Genomic DNA, 13528 nt, shown 5'->3' with positions numbered 1-13528 from the left:
ATGTTCTGTCCCGTGGATTCAAACTCAAAAATAGTAACTTCTCTGTCGGCAAAGATTTTTCAAAAAAAGTTAGGTGCGAACGCAAGCAGTTGGTAGAGTTTGCTAAATCACAGCAAAAGCCGTTTAAGTTACGTTTTGATAAAATTATTATTGATGAAAAGCGCTACTACTTTGATAACACTGAAAGGCGTGTAAAAGAAATGAATGCCTAGCATTCACCGTCGCCGGCTGGGCGCGAGATAAGAACTGCGCGTGAACTTGTCGCGATTATGAACTGTCGCAGTATGAAAAATAAAGTGGATGACTTGGCTGACGTCATTGCTCTAACTAAACCAAGTATCGTCATTGGCACTGAGTCCTGGCTGGACGATTCTATTAGCGACACTGAAGTGTTTCCTCCCGATTATGTTGCGTACCGCCGAGACAGTAACAAGCATGGCGGTGGTGTCTTTGTGTTAGTTGACGACAGTTTACAAACTTCTGAGATCACGTTTGCTGGTTTGAATTGCGAATCTGTATGGTGTAAGATTGAATTAGAAAATGCGGAATGTATTGCTGTAGGCTCTTTTTATATGCCTCCTGGTTCAAACGAAACTATAATGCTTCCCCTTTTTGATATACTGTCATCTATAAACTATGGCGACCTTGTGCTTGGTGATTTTAATTTTCCTGATGTGGAGTGGGCAGACGGTCAACCCATAACGTCGAATACTTCTTCCGCTTACAGGACTTTCCTTAATTTTATTTCTAGCTTTGAGCTTTATCAGCATGTCTCATTCCCGACGAGGCTAGGCAAAACGAGGGCGAGTACGTTGGATCTGCTTTTTAGTAGTAAAAGGGGCCTCATAACATCTCTGTCCAGTATTCCTGGTATTAGCGATCATGAAATAATAATTGGGACATAACCAGCGCGTCCAAAACCAGTGGGCCAAATCCACCTAGAAAAGTTTTCTTCTATAATCGCGGTAACTACCAGGCATCTCAAGTAATCTTTGTGACTACTTCCCCGAGTTTATAAAGCTTCCCCACCTACTAGATGTTGAAACTCTGTGGAATCTCTTTAGGAATAAATTAAATTCTTTAGTTACTGCATTCATCCCCTCCAAAGTACGAAGCTCCAGGCGACGCAGAGACAAACCGTGGATGACCGCGGAACTACGCTCTTTGCACAAAAGAAAAAGGCGAGCATATTTGAGATACCGCAAAAACAACGATAATTGTTCTCTTTCACAGTTAAACATTGTAAGTAAACAATTCAAATCTAAGTCGGCTGAATGCAAACTCAGATTTCATGCGTCTTTAAATGATAAACTGAAAAGTAATCCAAAGGAGTTTTGGAAATATGTAAAGTCAAAAAACAAAGTAGCACTTGGAATTCCCCCGATTAGTGACAGTGGTCGAGCTGTTACAGAAGAAGGAGAGAAAGCGACACTCTTTAATAATTACTTTCAATCGGTATTTTCGCCCGCAGTTTCAAATGAGTATCCGCTCTCTTATGATATCTCCCTAAACAGAATGGATGAAATTGAAATTTCTTACACCGGTAAACTAATGGAACAAATAATCTACAGCAATGTTTTCAGTCATCTAACTACAAGTAGCTATCTCACTCCTTCGCAACACGGCTTCAGAAAGGGATTTTCTTGTGAAACGCAGCTGATTGAGTTTTATCACGATCTTGCATATTCATTTGACAACAAGCTTCAAGTAGATTGCATATTTCTTGATTTTCAAAAAGCGTTTGATACAGTTCCTTATGTCCTTATCACCCATAAACCTTTAACATTTAACTTACCGACTAACATTATCACATGGCTGACCGACTATCTACACCAGAGAAAACAATCAGTTTTAATCAAAGGCAAGCACTCAGCCCAGGTACCAGTCACATCCGGAATCCCACAAGGGTCGGTATTGGGACCGCTTTTATTTTTGATTTTTATCAATGATATTACCCAGTCACTGAAATCAAAGATAAGGCTCTATGCGGATGACTGTGTAGTCTATTCTGAAGTTCGGGAAACTGCCGACTGTTGGGCACTACAAGATGATATCCGCTGTATCTCAGCCTGGTGCGACACATCGGGCATGAAGTTAAACATACATAAATGTAATCACGTACATTTTAGGCGTAAGCGCAAGCCTATCTTATTTTCATATGACATCAGCGGAAACTCTTTGGTGACAGTATCAGATGTAAAATACCTTGGTGTATATTTTTCAGCAAACCTTACCTGGATAAAACACGTGGACTACATAACCGCAAAAGCCACTCGGATGCTTAACTTTATTAAAAGAAACTTCAGAGACTGCCCTATGAACATTAAAAGCACATTATATCTTACATATATTAGACCTATCTTAGAATACGCAAGTCTTGGAACCCCAGCCAGGCCTACCTTGTGAACCAACTGGAGAAAGTACAAAATAGAGCAGTTAGGTTTACAGCAAGTAATGACAGCTTTAGATCGAGCATTAGTCAGCTAAAAAGAGAACTGCATTTAGTCTCATTGACCCACAGAAGGAGGTGTATGCGCTTAAAGTTGTATCATAGCATATTTCATAATTAACTCGGCATAAATAAAGCTAACTACATGCTGCCTCGCCACTTCACATCAGGAAGAAGAGATCACTAAAAAAAAGTGAGAGAGTACCACTGTAGGACGGATGTATTTAAAACTTATTTTTTTCCCCCTACAACAACCGACTGGAACTCTCTACCGGAAGATACAATCAACATCACATGTACAACTTTGTTCTTCGATAATATTGTAAATGCTGACTTCCTCAACTGATTTGTGCGTTCTCATGCCCATGCCACTGTTCAACTGAGTATACCATGTAAATACTACAAATCTGTTTTGCGCGCTCATGTTATCGTGCCCTGTGATTTTGTACATTTGCTCATGTATGTGCATTTAACCTGAATAAATAAATAAATAAATAAAAAAATAAATGAGTCAGTTCGAGTGTTTGGCAAGGGAGCGTATGAACGGACTGCGTGTGGACGGGGGATACGGGTCCAGGTGCGTTCACAAAGATTGGATTGGATTGACTAAATGACTTGCGCCCTTCAGCTTCTCCAAACAGTTGACATGTTTACGAAATATGGCATGAAGGTTTATGAGACTGAATACCGTGTACCTTTCCTTCCCCAATATAAAATAGCACCCTTTCAAAACAGAAAACCATGTGCGAAAAATTAGTGCTCTTTGTACTCTGCGTATCGAAAGTTTACTCGCGCACTCTTTTGAAATTCGAATGCGCGCTTTCCCGGGGTAGTGCTCCCCCCCTTGGCCTTCGGGCCTCAATTCATCGCAGGGGGAGATGGAGTTTAGTACAAAACTTACTCTTTTCTATTTTAGTTTTGTTTGAGTATATATTATACATCAGTATTATCCAAAGGCAGTTTTGACAGAAATACCCTGACCTAATTGAAATGTACTCATGCTCTCGTTGTAGCAGTATGTTAAAAAAAGTCGTGGAGGTTTTTTGAGCACTTTGTAAATCCTAGGTATGTTCCTCTAGAAATATTTTCAGTGGAATGTACGCCGAAGGACTGCACTTGTTCGCCTAACGCTACAAGTTAATTATTTATAGATTAAGGGCAAAGGAATGGGAAGTGTTATCTCACTGCACATGTTAGCACGTCGAAACCCCAACCGCCATTTTCCTGTTATTACTCCAGGTGAGTATGCGATGGAGGTCACCTTGTGTAATGGTGTTTTCTGAATAAATGTCAATATTTCGGTAAACCATACAGTCATCAGTATACAGCCGGAAGATGGAAAATACGTCATTTGGAAGTTCAAAAATAAGGATTAAAAACTAGAGAGGTCCTAGAGAGGTTCTTTTTTTCAAGAGGAAAACGGCAACGCCTTGAAATACCAGAGGTGGCATGAACTCTTTGTGATTTCGTTCCGTTAACTAAAACTACCGTAAAGTTCCTGGAGAACGCACGCCCCCGAGTGGGCATCCGGTTTTCCTGGCTAATGATTTGTAACATAAAAATTTCGAAACATCGCCCACTCACCGATTCCTGTCGGACGTCACGCGATATCCGAGAGGAATCGCACCAACCGCGGAATTCGCTATACCGGCAGGTCTGACAAATGTGACAGGCAAATTTGGAGAGGGTTACCGCGTGTTTGTTACACCATAAAAATTGCACCTACTGCGTCCGCACTTTGCGGTATCTGTTTCCGTGAGATGCGGGTTTTTCGCACCGTGAAAGGCAAATCTGCTGCGTCCGCAACCTGCGGTATCCTTTCCGTTGGCACAGGAGTTCGTAGTGAATTCCCGCGTGTTTATCGCATCGTTAAACGCGAATTTGCCGTGTCCGCGGTCTGCGGTACCAGTTCCCGCGTCACGTGGTTTGTAGGCGGTGACAGGGTGTTTAATATTAATTATTTATAAAGTTTTTCTGTGCCATCCCCAAAGATAGCCCGCTCCATGTTTTTCAGCATTTAATTCTTCATTTTGAGTGGGCGTTCTTTCGGAACGTTGCGGTACAGGCAAGCAGCTTGACACGATGTGGACAGACAAAAAACTCCAAAATATTCGTTTGTTTTTATATTATTAGCCTTAGGTGTTTTGAATGACAACTTTATTAGTTGCTCTTACGTTCTGTGGATCCCCATCCGGCAACATACATGGGAACGTTAGAATCTGGATTGTCACTGATGTCGGGCAGGCAAACTGGTTTAATGGTTTCTGAACATTCCACAGGTGTTTTCAGTGTTATGATGGCAATGCCAGTCTAAAAGAAGAAAGGTACAAGTGGTTTGATATAATTCCAAATTGAATGAGAACAATAGTGCATACTTTCAGAGTATATTGCGATACATAAAAATTAAATTTAATCATTAGGCCTGTGCATGAACAAATCGGCGACATTCAGAATAATAAAAGATTTAATTGGGCTGTTCTGGAGAAAGATAAAACTTTAATATTTTGAATGTTTTCCAGAATTAATTTATAGCCCAGGGATGAAAGAACCGTATGCGGTTTACTAAAGAAGTATAACTGTATTTATTATTTTTTTGCTCTATTGATTCAAATTCCACGCTATGATGGCAGATGTAGACGATAAAACAAAAACAAAACACGTAAGCACTTTTTAGTGTCGTCAATTTGAAACACAATTTGAGCAATTGAGAGGTGTGAAGTAGGAAACAAAGTTTTACAGAAAATATGAAAACAATCATCACACATTGTACTTAGCAGATTTTTCCACATGAGGCCAATGCATTTCTGTACGTACACTCATGATACTAATTTCATCTGTACTCCAGATTGCCTCTCACTTTGCAAGCTGCGAAAACAAAATAGTTTTTTTACGTTAGGCAACAAGCCGTGGTGCGCTAAGCACCATTCTTTCCGGAGGACACGAATTCTCGCTAGTAAATAAGTTGTCGATGTTGAGTTTGGCAACCCTAGAGAATTGTTGCCAAACCCTTTTCCAAACCCCTTTTGACAGAATAATTGTTTGATCGGTATTGTTAATTAGTGGATGGATAAATTAATGGATAAGTTATTGTAACAAGTTCTGAACTCACACAATTAAATAAGTTTTAATTGTCTTTTTTTTTGTCACGCATTTCATCATATTACAGTCCTAATGAAAGTGATTTCATAATATTTACACAACGAATTTATAGTAATATCAGCTTTTCATTACACCGAAAGGCTGCTGGCTTTCATTGAAAGGCGCGATATTCTCAAAGGGTAACGGACGCAGTAAAACTTTGGTGGTAAAGGCATGGTGGTCTACGCAAGGCCCGTTTATGTTGAATTAAAACTTGTGTTTGGGCGAGTTGGTTCATACTGATTTAAAAGGTTAAAAAGCGCAACACAACAAGGACAATAAAGACACAAAGACGACAGGACGGGCGCTAACTCACAACTGATTTTATTAGAAACAACACTGTCACTTTTATACACAAGATCGTATGCCAAACCCACACTGCAACCAATCACCACTCTCACAAGCAGCTATCTTGAAACATTACTTATTTTTGAAGCAAAAAGAGAGAAGGCATGCTAACGCATTTGTCATCTTTCTTTTTGATATAAAACGCCTCTATAATCTCTCTCTCGGTCTTATCTTTTGATTTCTTTAAAAACTTTGTTTCAGCCAAAAGAGGCTTACAGTCAGCACATCGCCTGCAGTGGTCTGCCAGGTGTCCCCCCGCGTTGTTCTGCACAGAAAGATTATGCTCAAGCGCCCTATCGTTAAAACAGCGCCCGGTTTGTCCAATATAAACTTTTCCACATCTTAATGGAATCTCATAGACAACATTGGTCACATATTCAGTGTACTGTACGGCGTGCTTTTTAGAACAGAGTGCTTTTTTCTGCCGTGTAAGCATCGAACAGATGTTTGGAAGCTTGCAAGGGGCCGAAAAAACAACATTTACATCGTATCTACTAGCTATCTTTTTAATGTTGTGAGACACTTTATGCCAATAAGGAATCACATGTACCCGTCTTTTAACTTTATTTCTCTGGCCGCCTTCTTGTAAGTTAGTTCTGTTTATTTTTGGAAGTATGCTCTCACAGCAGCTCGAAATTAGGTTAAGTGGCTACTTTACGTTTTTTAGCCTTTGTACTTGCTGAGCAAAACTCATGTCCATCTGATGTTTGCAACTTTTTGCAAGAGCTGCCTGAAGACATGTTAACGCGATTCCTCTCTTGACCAGTTTGGAATGTGCACTTTTGTAAGAAACAAGGCTTTTCTTAGAACGCGGGCTATACCTCCAACAAACATGGTCGTTGGAAAACATGACCATAAGGCCCAAAAACCGAATGCAGTTCAGCACGGGCATTTCCCATGTAAACTTAAGTCCACCTGACGCTTCTTTAAAAGCTTTAACGATCCCCGCAACAATTTCATCCAAACCCAAATTTCTGTCTAAAATTACGAGATAATCGTACACATATCTAATGACTTTAACTACATGTAATTCAGGTAGGCATTCCTAAATGCGTCTGTCCAATGACGTTAAAAATATGTTCCATAAAACAGGGGCAACCGACGTGACAATACAAACACCAGATTTTTGTACAAAGAAACGCTCATTGTAACTGACGGCAGTGGACTGGAGGTGAAAGACCTGCCAGGCCCGGATCCTGTCGTACTGCATGAAGGTGAAGATAGTGCCCTTGGAAGTACAGAGCCTCTTCGGTGTTGTGGAACCTTCTTGGGGTCACAGCAGAAGGCTGTGCAAAATTTTGAAATCCGAATATTGGAGACAGGTCAGACTGTACTTAGACTGGCTCCGTGTTGCCGTGCAGGAGGGATTGGAAGAGCGGAATGCCATACGCCGGTACGCAGAATACAAGAAATTGGCGGCACAATTCGCAGAGTTTTTGTGGCAAAGGGCGCGTCTAAGGTTACCACGAAGCGAGAGAAAGGCCGAGGGTTCAACTGACAACGTCACCCTTTTGGGAGGTGCTACTCTTCCAGCGGAAGTCAAGGAAGTTCTACAAAAAGGCCCAAAGTTCATATTCGAGCCATCTACGACGCGACCAGAACTGCTTGCCATGGTTCGATGAGTCGCCGATCGTGCCGGTGAACAGCACAAAGAGCGTGCGATTGGGACTTCCTCAAAGACAGTGTGAGTCACCTTCGTAGGACGAAGCCTCCTTTTGAAAAAGTTCTGGGTTTTTTAAAACAAAATGATCTATCCCTAGTCCAGGCTCATAAGGAGGGCGGTTTCGTTGTTTTGCCGAAAGGTTTTTTCCAAGAGAGGGCGTTGACAGCGATTGCTAAGAATTTCAGGAAAATTAAGCTCCATCCGAAGTCGCAAAAAACTCAGGCTCTTAGGATGCTAAAAGTTTTGAATTTGGGAAAGTGTGAGGAAAGCAGCCGAAAAAGCGGAAAGTAATTTTTTGGAAGTGTTCTTTACAGGAAAAACGCATAAGCCTGATTGTCCCTTCCGAGCCATTGTGTCTGAGAGGAACGCGTGGCAGTTAATGGTTAGCCGTTATCTACAGCGCAGCCTGGCAACCTTGGCTTTGAGGGACCCTTTCCTTGTACGAAACTCGGATGAAGTGATGGACGTGTTTAGAGAGGGGTGTAAAAATGCCCTCTCGGCTTTCTCTGTAGATCTTGACGACCTCTATTATTCTGTGCCTCACGACGGGTTACTCCGAGCTGTTCGGGATAAGATAGACGAGTCGGGAGAGGTAAACTTTCAAAGTTTTGCGGGCGTTAGTAGCGAACATTTTTAGAGTTGTTTTTCTTTTACCTCCAGTCCACTGCCGTCAGTTACAATGAGCGTTCCTGTGTACAGAAATCTGGTGTTTGTATTGGCTCGTCGGTTACCCCTGTTTTATGTAACATATTTTATCGTCATTGGACAGACGCATTTTGGAATGCCTACCTGAATTGCATGTAGTTAAAGTCTTTTGATATGTTGACGATTATCTTGTAATTTTAGGCAGAAATTTGGGTTTGGATGAGGTTGTTGCGGGGATCGTTAAAGCTTTTAAAGAAGCGTCAGGTGGACTTAAGTTTACATGGGAAATGCCCGTGCTAAACTGCATTCGGTTTTTGGACCTTATGGTCATGTTTTCCAACGACCATATTTGTTGGAGGTATAGCCTGCGTTCTAAGAAAAGCCTTGTTTCTTACAAAAGTGCACATTCCAAACTGGTCAAGAGAGGAATCGCGTTAGCATATCTTCAGGCAACTCTTGCAAAAAGTTGCAATCATCAGATGGACATTAGTTTTGCTCAGCAAGTAAAAAGGCTAAAAACGTAGGGTACGCACCTAACCTAATTTCGAGCTGCTGTGAGAGCCTACTTCAAAAAATAAAAAGAACTAGCTTACAAGGGGGCGGCCAGACAAATAAAGTTAAAAGACGTGTACATGTGATTCCTTATTGGCATAAAGTGTCTCACAATATTAAAAAGATAGCTAGTAGATACGATGTAAATAGTGTTTTTTCAGCCTTTGCAAGCTCCCAAACATCTGTTCGATGCTTACACGGCAGACAAAAGCACTCTGTTCTAAAAAGCACGCTGTACAGTACACTGAATGTGTGACCAATGTTGTCTACGAGATTCCATTAAGATGTAGAAAAGTTTATATTGGACAAACCGGGCGCTGTCTTAACTATAGGGCGCGTGAGCATAATCTTTCTGTGCAGAACAACGCGGGGGGACACCTGGCAGACCACTGCAGGCGATGTGCTGACTGTAAGCCTCTTTTGGCTGAAACAAAGTTTTTAAAGAAATCAAAAGATAAGACCGAGAGAGAGATTATAGAGGTGTTTTATATCAAAAAGAAAGATGACAAATGCGTTAGCATGCCTTCTCTCTTTTTGCTTCAGAAAGAAGTAATGTTTCTAGATAGCTGCTTGTGAGAGTGGTGATTATTGGTTGCAGTGTGGGTTTGGCATACGATCTTGTGTATAAAAGTTACAGTGTTGTTTCTAATAAAATCAGTAGTGAGTTAGCGGCCGTCCTGTCGTCTTTGTGTCTTTATTGTCCTTGTTGTGTTGCGCTTTTTAACCATTTAAACCGGTTTATACTTTTGCGTTTTTGTGCAACCAAGGGCGTTGCGCAGACTTGCGCTCTCTTGTGACAAGATAACACGCTGTCTGGTACTCAGGCGCCATCTATGAGATAGCACTGAAACTGCATTTAACTAGTGTGAAGGTTTTGAAATATTTGCGATATTAATTGTATGCTCTATATAAGGAAATAGTCCTTCGCAACACTGTTAAACGTATGTTAAGCTCAGGTTCAAAAAAGATGTACAAGTAAAGGAAATGTGCGAACATTTTAAACGATCCAGGGTTACCAGATTGATGACGCCACTGGTCAGTGTGTTCTTTTATCATAAGCGAGCACAATTGGGTGCACAATGTTGTTTAACACACGTGGTTGCAGTCAAACGCAAGTTTGGAAACCAGCCTATAGAATCTGCGCAGCGTTACCTGAATTTAGTAACTGCCTCAATAGGGCATACGAATCTCAAAACATAGCCCTAAAGCTGCCGTAAAACCAACGGAAATTCCTGTCTATGCTTCCAGAAGATCTTACAAAAAACCTAGATTTGAGAGAGGGAAGAACTTGAAGCATGCAGAGTACTTGCAGTTTAGTGGCGGCCAATTCTTGTGCGGGTTGGCTGCACGTCGGCGTTTTCGCGTCAAGAGCAAGATAGCGGGCGGAAAGGCGTAATTGCGTGTAGTCGACCAACGCTTTCGTTAACTCCTTGCACATTAATTGTGTAGTTAAACTTAACTCATAATACAAAGCACGTAAAACCGATTCACCAGTTTCAAGCGCTCTCAAATCCAGGCACGCGAAAAGCTTCATGATAGCGGTGTCGCCGTGGGGCGGTTACTTCCCTACCAACCGAAGAGCGTAAAAATATTGGCGGGAGGTGCTACTTCGAATAAAGGCTTACAGCGCCACCTGGTTAATGCAGGTCGTTCATTAAACTAGCAATGTCGCCCGTTGCAGCTTAGATATGAGAGGTTTTATTGAGGAGTTTCAGCGAATATAGGAGGCGCTCCGATCGATCCAACATGGCGGACAAGAGGGGGATAGATTTGCGACGCCCGTAGACCGGTAGCGTATAAATAAAACAAAGCGTGTAGTTCTCTGTTTGTTGCCGTGTGCGAGACGATCATCGTTTCAACCAAGACCTACCGTGATGCTACAGATGAAGTCTTCAAGCCAGTTGAAGGCAAGAAATCTTGCCAGAGTCAAGATATGTGTGCAAGTGTTCGACGTGAGCTCTCACTTCTGGTGCAGCTGTCATCAAGTTGAACCGAATGTACGCGGGTCCAAAGAAAGGTGCACATCAACAATGTTCGCGCGTTGAAACTATGACGCGTACTTTATCTAGGACTAAACTTATCGGTCTGCGGCTACAAACATTTTCGTTGACGTTGCTTAGATGATGTAACCATTCAGGCCTCGCATTAAAAGGTGTCGCGAACTCTTCGGTTGTTCTAGTTAATTGAGCAAAAAAGCGGTTGGATAGAAAGTATGACAACTGCAGCATACAAGGGACGATTGAGGTCTTTATCCTGCGTATCGAAACATCGGTATCCTTGGTGTTATCTTGCGATCAGCTGGTCGCCGGTCGTCCTGTTTTTACGCGTAATGTAAACAATCCCCGGAAGTGCCAATCTCATTTCTATGTGCTTTTGCACCCCTACAAGCCTCGTTTTGGCTCTTGTGGAAAGCTTTATTGTAATAGCAATAGTCTCATCGGTCATTCGAGTTGTATGTGCCACGGTGATATCTGCTGACAAACAAGTCTGTATTAAATGCAAGAAGAACGAAGGTAAAGCTTTTTTAACTGTTTTATTTTTACAGAACAGGGCAAAGCTTCTAAAACAAGACCAAACTAAGCTGATATATGAGTGTGCTCAAGAATGAATGCCAAAGGTGCTTATGCTAAGTGGTAGATGTATGCAGTTGATTTTCTGTTTGCCTCTGCATTGTAAATTGGAAGATATGTATAAGCAGAAGACACATGTCCTTTTGGAAATGTCTTTTATTAGGGCAAAAATAGGTTTTCATACACAACCGAAGAGTCGCAACACCATTTAATGCGAGGCCTGAATGGTTACATCATCTAAGCAATGTCAACGAAAATGTTTGTAGCCGCAGACCAATAAATTTAGGTTTAGATAAGTATGCGTCATAGTTTCAGCCTCAAACACGCAACATTGTTGATATGCACCTTTCTTGATGACAACTGCACCGACGTGAGACAGCCCAGGTCGTCGAACACTTGCACACATATCTTGACTATGGTATAACAAGATTTCTTGCTTGAAGTGAAGATCATCTCGCTACGACTAGCTACGACCACCCACCGTAGCGATGCAGGCGTCGAAGGGGCGCAACGCAGTCAGTTACCGTCACCCGACGCAGCTCGTTCGGCATTCACAGCTTTCCGCCCAGGTGCTTCGTTTGTACTTGGCACCGAGTGTTATTTTCTGTGCTTGTGTGTGCTCCGTGGCTACATATGGGCCTCAAAAGCAGTTCTTCAGGCTCAATAGCGTTCACCGAAGAACTTCTGAAGAAAATGCCACCCAGGAAAAACACGAAGACACAACGCACCAGCTTGGCGGACTATGCACTGGGCGCGGAAATCGGGCCCTGCGGATTATACAACAAATGCAAACTATCTAAACAAAACAGAAACATTTTTAGGCTCAAACTGATTACTGCGGACTATACGCCTGGACACTGGTGCCTGTTATTATGCATTGTATATTCACTGCTGTTTGTTGTGGCTTGAGACTGCCTTCCTGTAATGATGCAGAGGGGTCCACTGAACCTTGAAATAAAGATATTTGAGCACATCTAGATGCAATACCCCTTGAAGCCAGATGGTCAGGGAAAAGGTGTGCCATTATCTAATTTGCCAACAGCACACCAATGGTCACAATCAAAACTCACCGAGTCAATGGGCAGTTTTTCACCACAACATTTATTGCCGTGTAATCACCAATTTGGTCCATTAAAAACCTTGAGGCTGTAGCCTATAGCACATCTATTCTGGATCTGCAAAGCTTATGCTGTAGACATGCATCATCACATGAGCATGTTTCTTATCAATCTTAAACGTAAAACGCTAGTTATGCAACGAAATTCCCATATCATCACATTTTTAGCAAATTGAATGGTCCCACCTGTCACACTGTTAGCTTGGGAAGTAAACCAATTCACAATACCACCAGTGGCAAACATCGTGCCAAGCATTAGTGCCGCATGTAGCACAAAAATGTCCTAACTAGGGAAGCAAACTTAATCGATCCTGTTGATTAAAGCACTTAAGTACGGGAGAAATTATCAATCAGAAGGTCACTCGAAAGGGAAGTTTTCTTGCTGAACGAATATGACTTTTTATTGGGCGTTCCGCAATGTAAGGCCGAAGACATTCACTCCCTGATCGGTACAGAAGCATTTGCTTAGCAGTCGGTCGTGCGTGCTAAAAACAACAAAAACAGAGGTGGATTAGAAACGCGATAGATTCGCCTTTGCACGGAGTACTTGCACTCAAAATCGTGTCAACATAAAGCGACTATGGCCCACCTTGCTAGCACCAATCTTAAAATTTACCCGTGTAGTCGTCGCAGCCGTGCACCAACCGAAAGCGTTGCCGCAAGCCCTTCCGCCGTCAACTTTGAATCGCTGTTGTGTCTGAAAAACTACTCTATGAGGTCCATATCCAGCCACTGAGCACATACACAAGCACAGGAAATAATACTCGGTTCCAAGTACAAGCGAAGAACCCGGGGCGGAAAGCCCTGAATGCCGAACGATCTGCGTCGGGCGACGGCGGCTGACTGCGTAGTACACATGTTGCGCTCCTTGGACGCCTGCATCGCTGCGGCGGGTGGTCGTAGCTGGTCGTAGCAGATCGTGTCACCTCTGCTGCTCGTACCGAAACACTAGAGCCGCGTAATATTCTTGCTGCCGAAGTTTATAAGCCTACGTTCGCGGCCAACGCATATACACAAAGCCACCGCCCAGCGAACCTATCCCCCTC

The 13528-nt window shown here is 42.4% G+C and overlaps 1 pseudogene; it reads right to left on the bottom strand.

The window, feature by feature from the left end:
* Window positions 1-13528, bottom strand: part of LOC115309200 — a 37215-nt pseudogene that overhangs the window by 6513 nt on the left and 17174 nt on the right.

Source organism: Ixodes scapularis, unplaced genomic scaffold (genome assembly GCF_016920785.2).
Source record: "Ixodes scapularis isolate PalLabHiFi unplaced genomic scaffold, ASM1692078v2 ptg000890l_1___fragment_3__unscaffolded, whole genome shotgun sequence".
Taxonomy (NCBI): domain Eukaryota; kingdom Metazoa; phylum Arthropoda; class Arachnida; order Ixodida; family Ixodidae; genus Ixodes; species Ixodes scapularis.
Note: the sequence above shows the minus strand (reverse complement) of the source record. Positions and strands in the feature narration are given on the sequence as shown.